The 21,479-nt window shown below is 34.5% G+C and overlaps 1 pseudogene; it reads right to left on the reverse strand.

The window, feature by feature from the left end:
- The window catches only part of LOC143639826 (KATNB1-like protein 1 pseudogene), a 37,100-nt pseudogene extending 17,852 nt beyond the window's left edge, over positions 1-19,248 (reverse strand).
- Between the last annotated feature and the right edge of the window lie 2,231 nt (positions 19,249-21,479).

Raw genomic sequence — 21,479 nt, forward strand, 5'->3', positions numbered from 1 at the left:
AAACATTGTAGTTATCTAGCAAGCAAGTTACTTTACTCCCAAGAATTTTGTGCCTATGACCAAGGTCAAGACTTGATGAGACTCTAACACAGAGGCTTCTCAGCGCATTGCCATACCAGCTAGACATTGAACATATATTAGCTATATTACTAGACTTTGGGAATACTAAACTCTGTTTTTCTTCAAAAGTGAGTATGTGCTACAGGTACAACACATCTAATAGTCTTCCTTCCACTGTAGCCCAATGGGAAGAAAAATGAAAAGGATTGGGAGGCAGAAATGATCAAAGGCTTTGCAATTACTTAATCCAAAAATATCAACAGATCTCAGTTCTTATAATACGTGCTAAAGATGGTTTCAAAGACAAATTCTGCTTAAAATTGCCCCTCAGAAGACTTTTAGTTGAAATTTATATAACTCTTTATATAACACTTTTCACTACATAACTTTAAAAATGGTTTTAAAACTTTTAAAGCTGTTCCAGGTTTATTACATATGTAAATTCATATAAAAAAATAAAACTATTTGAGATATTAACTAGTACTGCAGACATATATCTATTTCAACAAAATTTCTACATTTGTATTTAGTACTTCATAATCATACATATTGAGTTTTTTTAGACATAATTATGTAAAATGTAATTTACTCTGAAAAAGCCCCTGGTACTTCCTCTTTCCCTGTTTTCTTCCTCCCCACATCCCCTTTCTTCTACTCTACTGGTCTTATACTTTAGTTTTTTGAGATTAGTTCTTTATACAATATATAAAGGTAAAATTCACTATGGTATATTTGTATTAATGTGTGTATATGTTTATACACACACAAAAACTATTTAGTCAGTTTCATTATACAATTCATCCTCTTTCCTATCTTTCCTCCCCTTAATCCTTTTCCTCTACTGTACTAATCTCATAACTATCATGAGTCTGGCTTATTTCATATAGCTTGATGTTATCCAGTTTCATCCATTTACCAGACAATGCCATAATTTCTTTCTTCTCTATGGTGAAGGGGAAACTGTGCAACACACACACACACACAGCATTTTTTTATCCAAATTGGTCTTGTAATTGGCAATTGTTAAGATGCTAGAAATATCAATGTGCCTTTTCTCTCTATAGTGTGTTGATTTTAGTTCTTTTGGGAAATAAATACAGATAACTGAAATAGCTGGGCCATATGGTGGTAAAGAAATCTCTATATTGCATTTCAGGATGACTGCACTAATTTTCAGTCACACAAATAATATATGAATGTACCATTTTCCCCACATTCCATCAGAATTTATTCTATTTTTATTCTTGATAATTACCATTTTGAGTGCAATGAGATGAAAATTTGGTGTTTTGATGTGATTGCCCTGATTGCTAAAGCGTTGAGCATTTTTTTCACATTTTTTCTCTAATATTTTTCTCCCTTGTGGTGTCAACAGCATCAGTTGTTAAAATCTTAAGGCTATCTGAGGTAGTTTTTTTCCCCCTTGCTGCTTCAAAGCCCTTGAATACCTACCCATCTCTTAAGATGAATATTGCTTCCACTTTTATGCAAGGGATTATTTAGTAAGATTCTTTCTCTTAAGAGTACTGGCCTGGGTGTATATCCAGGTTCTGAATTCTTCTCTGTTCTCAGAATTAGTACTCAATTGAAAGAAGAACTTAAAATCGATTTACTACAATCACTTCAGAAAAATGTACATACCATAAGAACAAGAAAAACTTGTTAATTGGGTTCCATACTGTCCTTCTAATCCAGGCATTAAGTGGTAATAATATTCTACAATAGGATGATAAATTAGTTATTAGTTATACACATTAAATAGGGAGTAAAACCAAGAAGAGAGAAAACTGCAATGGTAAGAAAGAATAAGACAGACTAAAATTAAAAAGAAGAAAAGTATAAGAGGGGATTTGAGACTTAACTAGTAGTATAAAAGGATATAAAGAAATTAAGAGGAGGAAGCAGAAATCTGTCCTATGCAAGCAAAGTCGAATCTAAATAATGCTTAAAAATATTAGTATATAAGATGGGTTGAAGTCACAATACTAGGGGAACAATTATTGAATCAAAATGAGTAAAATATGTAACATTAAAATTTATACTAGAGCTGTTTGTAGTAAACAATACAAAGCTGGAAAAATTCTTATGTGAGTCTTCCTGGTTTGGATTACATCAGAATTGGGATCTTTAAAAGATGCCCATTACTTTTAGCTTTGGATACTACCAGAAGTAATACGTAGCACAGGAGCTACTTTGCTGTTTTTTATGAATTTCTCACAGCTGATGCTTGTTTCATAGGTCAAGCTGCTTGATAAGAAGGTGCTGTGCTGTATGCTAGTTGTTTGAATGCAAGGTCCAGTGTGTTGTTTTAAGCTCTAAGCTCATTCCCCTTCACCAAGTTTTTTTAAAAGTGTTACTCCCTGCATTGAAGATGTTTTATTTCTTCTCAAATAAACCCTACTACAATTAGTCTTTCCTTTAAATAAATATAAAAAGTTAAAGTGCAAACATGGGCCTGTGATTATGTGCTCTCTTTGAATGAATTTGGTTCACTTGTGTCTTACCTCTTATTACCTCCAGATATAAATCACAGGTGCCATTTTCTACTCCTAATTGGGATAGAGAACCCTGGCCTTTCTGCATTTGAGAAGGTAATGCCTGTGATTATGAACTGTGGGTGCCATTCCCTTCCACTGACAGGAATAGAAGGTTTGTTACATTGCATTGAATTAAAAAAAAAAAAAAACTAATCTAATATGTGAAAGGCTTGTGAAAGAACTGAAGAATAATGAAATATTTGAAGAAATCTTAAAAGAAATACCCCCTGTCCTTAAAAAATTTACAATAATTATGATAGAATATTTATTAATTAATTAGCTAATTAATTTGCTTTTCAGATAAGGTTTATTTTGCCCTCACTCTTCAACTCCTAGCCTCAAGCTATTCTCCATTCTCATTCTGTTGAGTAATTGAATCTACAGATGTGCTCATGCCCACATCCAGATTGACACAATTTTTAAGGTATTAAGATTATAAGCAAACTATAAATTTCATGAAAAATACTCAAATAAAATAGGCCATGAAACATGAAAATGACATACTATCAGTTCATTTATGGAATTTTTATATTCAAAAATCACCTTCTAAATAAGTTCCTTTTTGTAATACCCTATTAAAATCTGAAAGTACATTTTCCATTTCCTATCTGAAGATTGGAAATAGTTCAGTGCTTTTTGCCATGGTCACTTGAAATACTTCAAATTTACCTCTATAAAAAGAAAGCTACAGAGAAGAAAATAGATATTCTGAGTTTCAGGTAAACAATTTAAAATAGCAGACTTTCAAAAGATGATATCTTTAAAAATAACATTATTTTCAAAAGATAATAAAAGCTGTTACTAGTTATAAGAAACAGAAATAATAACAAAAATATTTCAAATAACCTAATAAATGCCTTGAAACCTTATTGTTTATAAAATTTTAAATATAACTATTTAAAATATCTATTTCATAGATCTATTGCAGCAATTATAAAAACTGAAGCATAGTTGATAAATTTCAAACAACCTTAATGTTTTATGTAGTACCAATTCTCCTAAATATGAAGTTACTTTTCAAAATAATCATTCTTTTTATATTTCTATCTCTAGATTTATTGTAACATGGCTAACTCTTTTCTTCATGAAGACATAAAAATAAACTCAAAGCCAAAGAATGATTTGGTAATAAATAAAGAATTTAGCGGGAGTACAATTAAGAGATGCTAAAACCCAAAACACAAGGGCAATAGACCTAAATAAGACATTTTCATGTACAAATACCAGCAGACAAACTATCACAAAGGAAATTTGAAACAAAATAACAGTAAGTTTGTACCCCATACCAATAAGAAGGGCTGTTATCAAAAAGAATAAAGATAACAAGTCCTTTGAGAATGTGGAGAAAAGGAAATGCTTGCACATTGTTGAATGAAAGTTAAATGGAGTATAGCAATTATAAGAAGCAGTTTGTGAGGTTCCTTAAAAATTAAAAGAACATATACATACATGACCCAGGAATCCCACTGAAATATATTCAAGAAAATGAAAATAAGTATGCCAAATAGATATCTGCAGACCCATATTCCCTAGAGCACTATTCAAAATAGCAAAATTATGATGTCAATCTAGGTGCCAATCAACACAATTGAATAAAAAAATATTTTATATACACACACACACACACACACACACACATACACACACACACACACACACACACATATATATATATATACACACACATACATACATACAGTGAAGTGCTATTTGGTCATAAAAACATGAAATTTTTTGTTTTCAGAGAAATGGAAGAATCTGAGTTTAAGTGAATAAGGTAGGCACGCACGCACACACACACACACACACATACACACACACAACAAAAACTAGGTACCACATGTTCTCTTCATATGTGGAAGCTAAATAAAGACAATTTGAAGTAATTACCAGAGATTGGAAAGTGTGTGTTCAGGAGGGTGGTTTTATGCAAAGTCATGCAGAAAGCCATTACTATGTACAACTGCTATATGTTAATTAAAAAGTGAATTTTTATTTAAGATGAAATTTTTAGTTAAAGGCTTTGTTTTCTGAGATTTTAGTGTTGATCTCTAGTGTATACTTAATTACCAACATCTTACTAAGCTGTGTTTGGTGGCTAGATTACAAAACTATGGGCTGAAAAGCAGCAATAGAACTGATAAGTACCATCAGCAAATACAGTGAAATGACATGATAAAAGCAGAGAATGAGACAAATCCTTATAAAGGAAAGCCATGTTCAGGTAGCAGGAAAAGAAAAGGTGATAATCAAGAAAACAAAGTAAGATTTACAACAGGAGGAGTTGGGGGTGGCATAGATTATAGACAAGACAGAATACACTAAGGACAGGGCAATTGAAGCTGGTGTGTGGTTTTGGGAAAATGCCCTCTGTGATTCTGTAGCATTATCAATCTCTCCCAAGTTCAAGGACATCTTTCAAAGCCATTCAGCGAATTTGCCCCTTTTCCACATTGATTCCTGTATATCTTTGCATGGACAACCAAATGTGTAAGGCTGATAAGCAAGTGATTGATATTTTCTGCAAGAATGTTATCAGGGTCATAATTTACCACGGAAAATTCTGGTATTTGACTCCTCCTAATGTTTCACTGTAAGGTGTGGTAGAGTTATTTAATATCACTGTATTATTAAGTGTTCCAAGAGAATCACACTTAACAGTGGTGCTAAGGAAGATGCATGCCATTAGTTATTAGTTATTAGTGAATTTCAGAATCAATTATGAGAGCTTAACTGAGTATATACATTCGTAATATGTAAATTTATGTAACGAATTTTCAAGCAGGCAACATTTTTTTTCCAATAAATTCATGTTCCTAATTAAGAAAGAGTGAATTTCACAGAACTTAACATATTTAAACACATTTAATTGCCATTTCTATAAAGCACAAATAGAAAACTTTCAGAGATGTGATGCACAACCTCATTGTCCATCTTTTCTTTGATCAAGGATACTGTTATGGGGGGCAGACTGCTCAGAAAACATACCAAGTGCCATCTTTGTCTGAATGGCAGACTCTTTATTAGCCAGCTGGTGGCTGCTCTCTGCTGGACTCACACTGTTTCTTCAAGGAACAGTCCCAAGCCTAAGTGTTTCAAGGTATTTAAAGGCAAAAATCACATCCAGCTGACATAGTTGCAAGAGAGAAGTACAGAAGCTGAATTGAGCAGTTAGTAATTCAATGCAATGTTTATACTCATATTTTCATTCTGCATACATTGAGTATTTCTCACAGGACTTTCCATAATCATAAGCAGGAGGGAAGTGGATCAAAATAACTCTAGGTGAGTACAAGTTGAAGAATGGTTACTAATGTCTAGACGATTTCTGACAGGGTACATTGCCCAAGCAAAATGGGAAACAAAGAGAGAATAATATTACATTGTATAAGAATTGCCATTTTATGTTGCCAAATATATTTTGCTAAGCAACCATTGATAAGTACAGAGGCATGGTGTTTCCATGGGAGAAGCATTTCTTATATAAAATGGAGTCTCGGGGCCAAATGTAGTATGTTTGTTCATTGCCCATATAGTCTGGCCCAGAACAGATACTTCACCTTTTGTTTTATTTCACATAAAACAATTAAATAAAGACTGAAATAGGACTCCTAAGTTTTAAAGAAGCAAACACATATGTATATTGAGAGCAGAATTGTCCAAACATTCATATTTTTAAAAACTCAGAGAAGAAGTTTCTAGATATTACAGAAAATATCTAGGATCCTTGTAGTTGAGAAGAGAATGAAGACAGGGTGACCAGCCATCCCAACATTCCTGGATCAAAGAAGTTCAGAACTTACAATTTAAAGTCAGGAAAAATCCTGGCCAAATCCTAATTGTCATGGAAATTTCCAAGAGACAGATGATTAATTCTCCTGTTCCAGATGGCCCTGACTGGTAACAAAGTGCCCCACAGCTACCTTCATTACCTGCTGTTGTAGTTGTACTTCTTGTGTTTTATTGCTTCATATTTTCTCCTCAATTCTATAGCTTGTTTTAACAACTAGAAAACAGAGATATTCTGAAAAATACCAATAACAATCAAACCAAGGCTAACTTGTCAAATGACCAAAAAGGCATATTCACATTTCAGACTTAATTTCAGCTAGAATTATAGATCAATTGATGACCTATTGCCACTAACCTATATGGACCACCAACTACACATACCTTTAATCTGTTCCACATGTTAATACCTAGCAATGGAGAAACAATCTTTGGCTGCTTAAAGAGAAAACATACATGACAGACATAATATGTTTTATGAAGTTAACCTTGGAAAACTGGCTTAGATTAAAAAAAACTCAAACTATATACTTACAAAGAGAAAAGGTATAAAATCTTTTTTTCCTGTTAGTATTTATGTATATGTTTGCATAGCTGTGTATTATATGTTATGCACACATATACGCTTACATCTATATTTAGTACATGGTATGAAAATTGTCACATATAAAAATGAGAACTCAAAAATTTAAAAAGTGGAGCCAACTGCCTTTCAGTTCACAATTTAAATTGGTTAAATAAAGATGTCTTTAAAATTAGTAATCCCATATTTCTCAAGATGGTCAATAAAAATAACCTTAGATTTTGTAAAATGTTTAAAGGGTAATACCTCTTGCTGCCAAGATTTTTCCTCAAAAGGAAAAAAATGACTTGAAATGTTAAGTAGATTTAACAAAATTCTTGGATTTCATGGGTAATATAAGTCAAAAATGGGTAAATTAGATTTTACATAAATGATATTAGTCTTCATAAGGGTTTGTATAGGAGACATTTAATTAATTTAAAATTTACAATTCATAAGTATCAACCAGTACATTATAAATTCAAATACTCTTGGTTTCTTAAATTCTGTATGATAACATATATTTGGGTCTGTTAAATGTGATTTTACACAGTGTTGGTGAATTTTAAAAAATGATAATTTTGTTTCTGGGTCTTCACTGAAATAAGATTATTGAGAATTAGAAATACACTTAGCATGAAAAGGGGGGAAAATTGTATTTGATAAGTTTATTAAATAGTATAAAAATCATGAAGTCTTATTTCATTGAGGAGAGGATTAATAAGTTGTTTCAGAATACAATTTTTTTTAAAAAATTAGATAAACTGAAAAGAAAAGGTATGAGAATGTAATAGGTATAGAAATGCATATACTTAAAAAATTAAAAGAATGAAATATTCCTGAAACAAAATATTTTGCATGGTAAAGTTAATATTTTTGTGAAGTGAAGAAGCACTTGCTAATCCTTCTATCTTGGTAGACTGCATTTCTCTAAATTAATGGACATATCTATGTTTTAAAAGACCCAGACACCTTCCACCTAGCTGCAAATACAAAGTAGCAGTCAGCCCTCTGAGAGTAAGACCCCTTTTTCCACACCCATGTCAGTGATGTGGCCTATTTAAAGTTATATTTTTATCATGCACTTGAAGTAATATGAAGTTTAGATTTTACTTCATTTTTTATTTGTTTTAATTAGTTACACATGAAAGTAGAATTTATACTGATGCATCACACAGAAATGGAGTCTAATTTCTCATTTGTTGATATAGAATCACATTGGCCATGTAGTTATATATGTACGTAGATTAGTAATGTCCAGTTTCTTATACAATCCTTCCTGCCCCCATTAGCTGCATTTCTTCCTTGACTTCCCTCTACCTAATTCAAAATAAGCTTATTCTTCCTAAGTTTCCTTGTTGTGAATTAGCATCTGCATATCAGAGAAAATATTCAGGCTTTGGTTTTGGGAATTTGACTTATTTCACTTATCATGATATTCTCTAGCTCCAACCATTTACCTGCAAATGCCATAATTTCATTCTTCTTTAAGGCAAAGAAAACAATAATGTGAAGAGAGAGCTTACAGAATGGAAGAAAATTTTTACCACATACACCTCATAATATTAATCTTCAGGATATGCCAAAAGCTTGAAAAACACATATACAAAAAAAAAATAAAAATAAAATAAAAAACACCTCAGCAATAAATTGGCTCTAGAGCTGAACAGACACTCTGCAGAAGAAATACTTTTGACCAACAAATACATGAAAAAATGTTCAAGATTAGAGAAATGCAAAGCAAAAATATTCTAATATTTCATCTTGACCCCGTCAGAATGGCAATTATCAAGAATACAAAGAAATTATAAATGTTGGTAAGGATGTGGGTGAAAAAGATACATCTGTACATTGCTGGTGGGGCTAAAAATTGGAAAACAGTATGGAGAGTCTTTAAAAAACTTGGAATGGAACAACCATTTGACCCAGCTATCCCACTCTTTGGTTTATACCAAAGGACTTAAAATATGCATACTACAGTGGTACAGACACATCAATGCTTATGGGAGCTCAACTCAACAAAAACTAAACTCTGAAACCAACCTAGGTGCTCTTCAACAGATGAAAGAATAAAGAAACTGTGGTTTATATACACAGTGGAATTTTACTTCAGGGAAACAAAACACCAGTTATGACATCTTGCTTTCCTGCAAATATCAGCACAACTAAAACGTGGTCTTTTTGTACACGTATAGTTCTGCCCTCTGCTGTCCTATGGTTGGTGTGTTTTAGGCAGGCCATCCTATCATCAGCTTAGCACTTCCTGTCTCTTACCTACACTTAAAATAAAGCTAAAACCATTACATAGGGAAGTTGGATTATAAGATATAGTATTATTTAATTAATTCATAATGCACAGAAATCCTGGACATATTTCTCACTTAATTCACTGGAATATCCCTTTATACTGGATACTGTTAGCATCTCTTAGCAAAATACTCATTTTTAATAAGGTATACAAATGAAGGCAACTTGTCCCTAATTGCAAATAATTTGATCATTATTTGAATGCATCCTGAAAAAAGTAGAAAAAAATATTATGTACAAATCTGAAAAAACAAGACTTACAAGAAATATACTTTGAATATGTACACCATTCAAATTTGATTCTTCTATGAGGTTGATTATCACTCATAAAAACAAAATATAAAGAATTCTTTAAAAAACTGAGGACACCATAAAAGATCTAATAAAAGCTATTCACCCTGTGTCTGAAAAATGTTACAATTAAAAAAGGCATTAAATAAATTATATGAAACTTTCTGAATAAAAAAAAGGCAAAAGGAGAGAAAATCTATGGATTAAAAATTCTTGAGGATATTATCCAAAACATGTATAAAAACCTTAATGGATTTTAAATGAAATCCATTTTTAAAATATGTAGCACAAGGTAGGAAATTTATAAGTGAAAACGTGTAAGTAACAAGGGATATGTTAAGCAATGTTAAATTGTAGGTGCAAATAGTATTAAAGTTGTTACACTTTAACAAGAAATTTATTTCAAGATGCTTATTCAAATAGATTGAAATAATAGGACGTCCAGAATTTAATTAAACATCCCAGTGGCTCAGGAGGCTGAGGCAGGAGGATCACAAGTTGAAAGCCAGCCTCAGCAAAAGCAAGGTACTAAGCACCTCAGTGAGAATGAAATGAAAACGAATATAATTTATTTAAATGAAAAGAAAGAAAGGAAGGAAGGAAGGAAGGAAGGAAGGAAGGAAGGAAGGAAGGAAGGAAGGAAGGAAGGGCTGGGAATGTGGCACAGTGATCCAGAGACCTTAAGATCAATCCTCAGTGAGAGAGAGAGAGGGAGAGAAGAAAAAATTAGTAGATGAAATGAATGCTAGAAACAAAAGGGGATATTGAGGTTAAGTGACACACTACAGCAAGTTTGCAACTGGACATAATAAAGCAAAACTGAGAGAGGGTTGAGGGGAACAAATTAGAAAGCATTAAAATCTTACTGGAAAATTTTTCAATGAAGAACAGAAAACTGTAGATGAATCTAAAATAAGAACTGAAATTGTATACATGTCAACTTTTTAAATTTTCCTAAGATACAAGCAAAACTTACAACTTTATCATTTTTAAATATGTCAAAATTTCTAATTAGCAACTGTAATCTCTAATGGGATTCAACATTCATAAAATCATAACATTTTATTAGCTAAGTAATAATAAAATTAGGTGATGTTACCTTTTGAAAAGTTTCTTACCCTGTGAACTTAACCTCTAAAGTAAGTTATGGCCTGTTTGTTTTTCATTAGGATAAAACTTGATCACTACCCTTGTAAATTAATATATGACCAGGTTTAGTGGCACTAACTACTTGTAGCCTTTTTCTTCCCCTTCATTGAGTGAGTGGCCACCATCACAACTAGGTAATAGATCATAAGCAATTTCCTTTATTTTTCCCAGATAGTATAATGCTTCCATTTTTGTAGCATAAATAGCAAATGTAATTAAGGAACAATAGATCATACAGATAATCATAAAATTTTTACATAGAGAGCATTTGGAGGTAAAATATACAGTAAGTCTGGATATGAAAAAACAATCTACATGCTAAAATTCAATGTTCTGCTGCTGGGGTTCAGCATAATGCCTTCTATAACCATATATATAAACCAGCTAGGCTTGGATTTTATGTAAAGTAATTTAGAAGTGCAGAGTTGCTTCTATTAGACCTTCTTCCTCATCCTTCTGCTGAATATTTAGTATCTAAAATATGTTAATGGTACATGGGTAAAACTTTCTGTTGCAACTTGGGGTAACTTACTGCTATTCTGAAGTTTGCTTCTTTGTCACAATTATGACCCCTAATTTATGACAAGAAAGTTTTCAACACAAGTAGCTGATCTAAGAAATGCAAACTGCCCTCCTATAAAATGTCATGTGATCACCTATATGTTTGCTTTTCAAAAGCACCTATATGTTTGCTTTTCAAACTTCAATTTATTTCAGTCTTCATTACTTAGGCAGCATATCATTCTGGACCAGCTTAAAGATCCTGCATGTTCCTTTTTGCAACAGGCCTTCCATTTCCAAAGATGCAACTGACAAATAAAATTATTTCTAAAAGCTTATTCTCAAATTCTTGCCAGGATACCAGTGTCAGAGGATCCTTACCTCAATAATCAAAAAGACCCTGGCATTAAAAACTAATTAATGAACTAAATAAAATTATTAGTTGTAGTATATGCAAAGTCCCTGAATGTACTTGATGGGATAATTGAGATTCTGCACAATTAAAAGCACAATGCAAACATACACTCGTGAGGTAATAAAGCCATGTAAGTCTGTGTCATAAACTTGCAGTAACTTCACACAGACATCAACTCAGATAAAATCAAACTCACAATAGTATAAATGTCTCTAATATATGAGCAGACAGGATCCCCAATGAACAGATACTACCTAGAGTCTCTTTTCTTTGTTCTTCATCCACTATGGATAAATTTTAATATCCACACTTTCTCTTATAATTAGCCTGGATATAAAAAGTATTCTGAAACATATTTGGCAACTAAAAAGTCAAGGCCTGCTGCCTCAGTTTCCCAGAAGACTCCTGCTTTTTAACACTAAACCTATAATAAACTAATAAGTAATAATAATAAACTAATAAGCCTAATAAACTAATAAGTCCTGTAGTGTACCTAGGTATTATCAACCAGAAGTCTTTATTAAACCATTGTAACTTAGAGCAAGCAAGGAGAAGAATCCATTCATATAGATAGGAAGTCTAATCCCACCTGCAAAAAAAAAAAAAAAAGGTCTTATTATGATATTGTGACACTGAGGTTCTTGCAAAGAGATTCCAGTTTGTTTCTTGCCAATATAGCCTTTCTATGTTCACTATGAAGATGAACTTTCCTTTCATGATTTGGGCTTGCTGCTTCTGCAAAATCTTCATCTGCTTTTGAATAGTCCCACATTCCTCCAGCTAAAATAATAAGCACTTTACATTTAGGAGGTACTTAATAAGGAGATTTGATTTATGGTTTGAATAACTACACTTACATGGAAAGATTTCTACCCCTTTGTGGTATGAAAGTTGTTAATAAAGAAGCAAGTGAAGAAAGAAAATCTCAAATTTTCATTTTCTTATCAAATCAGAAACTGATCTATGAATCCAAAACTTCTTAGGAATCATCAACATCTAGTCTTTCTTTTCAGTAAGAATACACAAAAATAACATGGCTAAACAGCTAATAAAATCACAGCATAAGAAGCCCTCAGTATTCTTTGTAAATGTGTTTTAAAGTTAAAACAAATTATTTTATTTTTCAAAAACAGATAAAATGGTGGATTTCCTGACATCTGAGTAAAGCTCTTATGAAGAACAAAACAAATCAAATATGTCAAGAGTAAGTGACATATCAAGAAAGCTACCAAGCTTCTTTATAGACAATATGCATAAATTTTAGCATGATTTAGATGTTAGCTGCTTTTACATCAAATAAGTATGAGCTACAACACATTTAAGTTGACTGTAAGTATTTTAGTCAATATATTATCTGCAAGCCAAACTTTTCTTCACATATACCTACTAACTGTATGACCTGCTCCACAATTTCTCATGTATACTCATTTGGTGCAAACTAATAAATAAAATCAGTAAAATTGTAAGTTATGGGTTATATATATTAGTTAAAAATATAGATTATAGACATAATATTTGGATAAATAAGATAAAATAAAGCAAAAACTGTCAGAGATGGGCCTAAGAATTCATTTTGCTGCCTTCTATAAAAATCTGTTACAAGAACTGTTTCTGAAAAATTAAAATGAAAGTTTTCTTATAAAAATTGTTTTTCTGTACTTTGTACTCCACAAATTGTATACTACTCAGGATGCAGTGGTGGTTGTGCTGAGCTACTTCCTGGGTTTGAGGGCATTTGTGGGTCTACATGACTTTGGAATAAATTTTTGCCCCCACTGTCCCCTGCTCAAACTCAGAATACTTTTGTCTAGTATCTGCTGAAACTCAGAAATGTGTGGTCAATTGAATTGAAAAGCTGATTGCTTTTTTTAGCTTCTACACTTGCTTGCTTGCTGACTGGAAAATTTCAGTCCTGCTTAGGACTTGAAGTTTCTACTATTATTTTAATTTCTGATTGGCTTGCTTACACGATGCTAAGAAGATCACTGAGCTATGGTTTTTATCCATAAATTCTCAAAAAATGGACCAGAGAGCTGCTGTTCTCCCTAAGAGTTTGAGTCTCTATGAGTGGGTGAGAGTCCCTGGACAGATAAATAAAGCTCTCATTGATTTGAATTCATACTTAAGAGTGTTTTCTGAAGTGGCTCCCCATAACAATACCAGAACAAAAACCAGAAATAGTTGGACTATTTCAAATGTACTAGTTAGTGGTAGTAATAAGGGCAACCACTTCTGTGACGGCTCATATGATTGTCTTTTTTGCTTTATTGCTAAAATATCACACTGAACTTTTGTAGGAAGTAGGCATTGATAATAGTCCCAAAAGATAGGCATAGATGCAACTACACTTAGATTTGATGGTGAGACACTTACAGGCATCTCTTTCTTCTAAGGATTAAAAAGCACCATCAACTGCTGAGATAAAAATAGGTAAGGGGTATTATGACTACCAGAGAGAATAGAAAACCATGGTTATATTTTCTTTTTCCAGGTTGCATTTTTGTGTATACAGAGTTTAGACTCATCTAGTTAAGTGGAGTAGGACAAAAAGACTCCTCCCAAAGATAGTAATTATAATAATGACTGAAACATAAGGAAAAACAAACTGACATATTTTTTCTCTACACACTACAGGTACATAGTGTGTAGAGAAAAAATACAGTGAGACTCCTTTAGTGACTATGTTAGGCTAGTGGTGCATGATGGTCTGAACGAGCTGTGTACCAGTGACTGATGAGATCCTACAGTATATTTGATACATAGAATGGAGAGCTGCCCTGGTGCTCAAAATGAGGCAGTCAAGAGACAAGATGTCAAAGTAACATCAGGCAGGGTCGTAAAACATAACAAGCTGGAATCCATCTTCTACCTAAACAAAAATTACAAGTCTATCTGTGTAATCATTTTGGAACTCTGAGTCTACTCAAAGCTGCATTTTCCAGAAGACATAAACAGTGATTAATTTCAGTTCACTTAAGCTCATACCACTATAGGCATCCTAAACACATTCCTAAATCAGCTAATGGAAGGCAGGGTAAGCTATTAGAACTTAGTCCTCCCAAATCTCAGGAAGTTGTGTTCTGATTCCTGACTGCAACATGTGATCTCAGAGGTATAGTCACAGAGGGGGCCACCACTACCACAAGTCTCTCTAGGCTAACACAGCATTAAAGGACTCAAAAAAAAAAATAGAGTTTAATAGAGTCTGGCTGGGCACATTCACAAGTCACTCATCAAGCAGAAACAAACTTTATTTTTAGAACACACATGCCGCACCACAGGAGCTCTTCAGGAATTCCCTGAGAGCATAAATGCCACCACCTGCTTCCCACAAGCCTCTCAACCCCCCGACTCCTCCTGCTCTTGAGGCCGATCGGCTGGGTCGCACGGGCAGACCAAAAAAATCCCCTAATGAGCAGCTCTGTGGTCTGAAAGGGCGGGGGAAACAGCCCAATGGGCATCACTGCAGAGGAGCCAATCAGCTCGCAGCTGGAAGTTTGCTGGGGCCCCTTTGGCTGTGGCTCTCAACATCTCTCCCTCTCTGTTTAAACAACAAGCATGTGGCTTAGGGACCGTGCCTGCCTTAGGTTGTCCAATAGTACATATGGTCCTTACCGTCATCAGATGAGCTGACCTCAAGGCGTCAGCCTCCTGTCTTAGGTTGATACCATTGCAATTGGATCTTACCCATCACTGACTACCAGTCCAGCATACAGCCATACCTGTGGAGAGGCCTTTGTACCAGTGGGGGCCGGGGGTAAGATTCTTCACCTCTCCTCTGTTGGCCCCCAAATTTTAGCTGAAAGACCATCACAAGCAGAAGGGAGGAGGATACAACAAGCCAATTGGAGAAATATTACCACCGAAGACACCATCAGCAAAAATACCCCAACACTACCACAAGTCGCTGCACCAACAGATAGTTCACAATGCATACAGGTGAGTTCACAATGCATACAAGTGACACATAGTCCAGGCAAGTTCTGCAAGCAGTTCAGTGATGGCTATTGCAGAAGCTGTAGATTGGTTTTATCTTTGTCTTCACTGGCACTGAGATGAAGATAGGAATTCTGGCAATAATAGCTAAAGAAAAAATTATGTAAGTTTCCAGAAGTCACTAAAAGAAAACAATTTTCTGAACAATTTACATTATCCTGAACAGAATTATTAAATATGATGAAAAGGAAAGGTGAAAGTAAACAAACAGATCTGTAAACCTCCTTTGTTCACATATTAAAACATATTAAAACAATCCTCAACAGCTGTTTACCCAATTTAAATTAAACCATTTAAATCCCATGAATTAAAAAAAAATCTGGATCCATTTTTTCATGAATGCTCATCATATATGATATATGGACATACATACATACAAACATACAACACAAAACACAAGTGTGCACACATCATATAATACATACAACACATGACATAATAGTAAAAGCCTTATAACTTTTTACAGGTGAAATCTACATTGCAATGTTTAAAAACTCCATAGTCAAAAAATAGAACTGATCAGCAAAACATTAACCTAGGTCTGTATGAGCTCAAAAAAAAAAAAATAGAACTTCATGATGTGGGAAAGGGCAATAATAAAATAGATATTGAAAAAAGCATCCTGGTTCTGTCGCAGATGGAAGGATAGCCAAACTGGAGTTCTGGATATCAGCTGTTATGGATTTGAGCCAAATCATCTTCTTTTTGGTCTGTAGAAATCGCTTTAGTTAATCTCTCTGGAATCCAAATCGGCTGCTGTTCTCCCTGTGGAAACACACAAACAGACCCCCAACTCCAGACAATCACTGGGTCAGGACCTTTCCATTGTCCTGTTAGAATATCCTTCCAAAGTACCTCGGGCTATGTACACTTTTTGGACACATATGCCTTTCCGCAGCACTAAGCCCTGACGAATCCAAATTTAAAAAGTTTAGAGTAAAAAGGGTTATTTTAAGTTTATCTTTGGGGAATATATATACCCCTTCCCAATTCCCTCTTTTTGCTTTAATAAGTACATTTTAATAGTTTGATGAGCTCTTTCAATTATGCCTTGTCCCTGTGGATTGTATGGGATTCCTTCTTCAAAGAAAGCACCTCATCCCTCTCAGATCCAGGTGCACTCTGCTTTTCTTGTGGGTCCCCACCTCCAAATTCCAGTGGTCCACACACAACCCCACCTGCCTTCTCAAATATAGGGCATGTTAATATTTGAGGTCCTGTCTCAGGATCCCATCTATCAACTGCAGGGGTTGGGGGCCTCCCAGCATACAGAGGTGGCGCTGTTGGTTGGGCACTTCCGCCCTCTGGTGATAGAAAGGTGTTAGTAGCAGTCTCCTATTGTAACTTTTCCCCTGATGGCTTTTTCTGCTCTAAACTTTCTTCCTCTGTCTGACTAGCTCGAGAGACCTTCTCTTTTACTTGAATCAATATGTCTTCTCCTTCCTCTACCATTGTCTGAACTGAAGGTTTTGGACTAAGCAAACAAGATTCGGACATCCACAATGGCAAAGTGCCAACTGGCAGAGTTCCTGGATTTTTCTTTTTCTTTTCCCTTAAATATTCCCCATGATGGTGCCATTGTGATATATTTAACAACTCCTCCTTAAATAGCCATGGGCTACATTTTTGTATTGTATCAACATATGCCCTCGCTGTTGTTGATTTTACTGTGATGCCTCCTATCTCTAACAATTTACTTAACACTCTTTCGTTTTTTTTTTTTTTTTAGTAATTTCTGATCCATATTTCTACTATAACTATAATACAACCCAACAAGATGACACCAGACAAAACCAAAACAGAATGAAACAACAAAAAATCATTATGACAGCCTTTCTATCCTCCTGAAATGTCTATCCAGCCTTTCTCCCTATCTGTTACTCAGATGCAAATGGTTTTTCCTCAGATGTGAGCAGTTTTTCTTCCTTCTCATTCATCTCCAGGGACATGCAACTTAAAACAAAAGTGAAACAAAACAAAAGAAGAATCTTAAAATGGCTACCCATCCTCTCACCGTGCCCTCCGGGGCCAGCAGTTTACCTTATCACTTACCCTCAGTTGTTCCCCTTACAGGCCACCAAATGCCACAGTCTGGCTGGGCACAATTCAGGAGCCACTCATCAAGCAGAAAAGAACTTTATTTTTAGAACACACATGCCACACCTCACGCCACACCGCACAAGCTCTTCCTAGGCTGTGGGATATGGTAGGTGGGTAATTTAAAATCCTGAAAAAGAATTTTTTTTTAATTTTTGTTCACGAAGACTCCTCCTTTCTTGTAATCTTCTTAGAGGATTCGAGAGGTCTGGAAACGTTGGTTCAGAGGTATTTGCCAGATAATTAGCTGTTGCATAAAGGGACAGAAACTTGGAGTTTTTCATTTACTCATGATGAGGTGATACCTATAAGGATTCATACTAATTTTAGAATGTATATTTTCATTTATTTTTTTTTATTTTCAATTTTTTATTAGGGTCCTATAGTTATACACAAGGTGGGGGTTCATTTGACTCAGTTATGTAAGCATAAAATGTAGGTTGTGCTATTTAGTCCCCAATATGTTGAGAGCCACAGCCGAAGGGGCCCTAGCAAACTTTCAGACTGCCAGCTGATGATTGACTCACAGCGGCCCCAGCAACATCTAGCTGATTGGCTCCTCTGCAGTGAAGCTCATTGGGCTGTTTCCCTGCCCTTTCAGGCCACGGAGCTGCTCATTGGGGGACTTTTTTGGCTCTGCCCACGTGACCCAGCCAATCAGCCTCAAGAGCAGGAGGATTGTGGGAGGTAGAGAGGCTGGTGGTTGGGAGAGTGGCTTGTGGGAAGCCGGTGGTGGCAGTTGGGCTCTGAGGGTTTTTCCTGAGGAGCGGTTTTGTTTGGCGTGTGTGGTTCTAAAAATAAAGTTTGTTTCTTTTGACAAGTGGCTCCTGAATTGTGCCCAGCCAGTCTGCGGCACCAATACTTTCTCTTCCTCTCCTCATCTCCCCTTCCCTGCTCCCCTTCCTCTGCTGTACTTATCTTCATCTATTTATATAGTCATTTCACTTAAACTATTAATTTTGATTAACACATTATTGAATATATTTATTTCTACATAGATGTTTTCATTCTCTTATATATTGTATAGTGATCACATCAGGGTAATTAGCTTATTTGTCATCTTAAATATTTATTACTTCTTTGCAGTAAAAACATTCAGAATATATTCTTCTGTTGATTTGGGAATATATAGTGTGTTATTGTGCAAATAATTTTAATTATTTAGAATAACTTTATATTCCAAGTATAATTGCAAAAATTCAGTGACCTCTCTGTGAAACTTAGAATCTAACATATTTACTTTGAAGTCTAAAACAGCAGTGATATATTAGAGACCATTATGAATGCAAGAAAAACTGCTGTCACACTATAGTGTGAATATTGGTTCTAAGATTCATACAACTGCAAAAGTAAGTTTACATAGGACCTGGGGGCAGGGCAAAGAACTAGTTTTCTCTGCACACTTTTCTTCTCTTCATTGCATTTTGTTTAATCACTCTACCTTCTTGCTTTGGTTTCCTCTCTTTTCTTTGTTTTCCTCTGTTCTCACCAGTATGTGTTGGATTCCTAACTGGAATCCGTGGGCTAGAGGTGAAAACAGACATGTTGTCGAATGATGTTCTACTGCACAAAAACTCCAACTGTGGTGGCACAGGCAACAAACATTTATTAAGAGAAGATGAAGGCCATGACTCCACAGCAAAGACCAGGAATTTGGTCAGCCCAGCATGAAGTACCCAGAAGTCAAGAAATGAAAGAAAACAACTAAGGTAATAGTCTCTGCTCCTGTTTTCAGCAGCACAAGTGATCATGAACATGACTAATTTGAAGATGTTTAGTTAACACAGCCTTTGCTGAGGTTATATTCATGTCTGAGGCAGTTATATGTAAGAGGTGAAAACAGCAGAATATAAATCCAAATTATTTACTCTGTAGATTTTTTGAAACAATTGGGGGGGGGGGCATTGTGAAAGGAGCATTTATTTGATTTACCACAATTTTGTCTAAGTAATCTGATGAATAATAATTGTAAAAATTGTGTGTTTGCTTAGTTTATTTAAACATCACCTAGTGAACTTGAGGATACACTTTCTTTGGTTTAGTGAGAGTTGGTGAGATTTATTTCAGAATGTTTTTTCCTTTCACTCTTAGTTTGACAGTATGGTCTAATACTGGTACACTAAATTTCAAGAATGAAATCTTAAGTCCTTATTCATTTTACCTGACTGGATTCCCTGGTTTTGATTCCTCTTATACCAAATGTTGCAGAGTTATTTCTAAAATTATTGTAACTTGGAATTTTTCTTAGTTCTTGTTTTGCTACACCAGAAGACTTGAAAATTCATGAGGACAAATTACAAGTAGTGATGATGTCTTAAAAACAGGACAGTTATCTCCAAAATCCATAGCCCCAATTACATGTGTAAAATAGAGTTTTAGATGAAATGAGTCTAAAATGTATTGACAAAGAAGTTTTAAAAATTGCAGACTAATTTGCTGTTATTTCTTAAACATTCAGTAAGGACATTTCATCTTTTTTGTTTTTTGGCCTAAACAAAAAGATATTTCAGTATTAACATATACATACATCAAAAGTTCTGTTTAAAGTCAGCCCAATCCTTCTCACCCTCAAAACATTCTGTAAAGTATATCAATTAGAAATTTTCCTAACTAACATGTATCTACCCCAGGGTAACAAATAGAATGTGATTAGAAGTACCATTTGCCTTGCCTCTTACTTCTCCTTGCCAAATTTTTTAAAGTAGCCTTTTAAAACTCCATTCCCGGGACTGGGATTGTGGCTTAGTGGTAGAGCACTCGCCTAGCATGTGTGAAGCACTGCATTTGACCCGCAGCACCACATAAAAATAAATGCATAAATAAACTAAAAGTATTGTGTCCAACTACAACTGAAAGCAAAATATTTTTTAAAAAGCTCCATTCCACAAGAGAACACCTATTTTCATGTCTTCATGGGTTTTTTTGTTTGTTTAAATTATAAAGTTTCTTCTTTCTACAATTTTTTTATTGGCGCATTATAGTCATATATGTGGATGGGATAGTTTTTGTACACCTTATTCTTTTATGTTATGGAGGATCAAACCCACTGCCTCACACATGCAAGGCAAGTGCTCAGCCACTGAATTACATTCGTCCTCCTCTATGTGCATCTTAGACTGACTATACCTGACCAGCTTTTCAGTTTCTTCTGCATTTGTACTTGACTGAGAGAAGGTTTATAAGTACTTCCTATCCTATCTTAAAACAAACAAACAAACAAAACAAAACAAAACAAAACAAAAACCTAAATAGGGATGTTTCTGCCTTAACAGTGGTTAGGCAAGGTAAGTTTTTCAGCTTTTAGTGTCTTTTTTCACTTTGTCATCCTTCACTAAGTTTAAATACCATGTAGCGGTGGTAGATGGCAAGTGAAGAAACTGGAATGGGAGAGGAAATGGCAGCTAAATCGGACTTTTAAAATAGTTTCCTCCATTAATTTGGCAAATATGTTTCTAAGTGTAGCATTACCTACTCCCCACCCACCACCACCCTTGCTGGATGTCTGAACATGGGATGTTTCATGTAGAATTTTACAGACTGGATTTATTTTACCCTTTTGGGGGTACTTTTAAAAAATCTTATTAGTCATCAGGAAACAGAAATTTTATTATGGATACAAGTCCTGAAAACTTTTTTGATCCCAGAGGAGAAACTGGCAGCTCTTGTAAGATGTGCTGATCTTATAAGTATGTAAACAAAGGATCAGACACTATAAAATACAGAAAGACATATGTGTGCTTGATAAGATTTTTATATATTGCTTTGGTAGAGTTAT

This window comes from Callospermophilus lateralis, chromosome Y (assembly GCF_048772815.1).
Source record: "Callospermophilus lateralis isolate mCalLat2 chromosome Y, mCalLat2.hap1, whole genome shotgun sequence".
NCBI classification, from domain to species: domain Eukaryota; kingdom Metazoa; phylum Chordata; class Mammalia; order Rodentia; family Sciuridae; genus Callospermophilus; species Callospermophilus lateralis.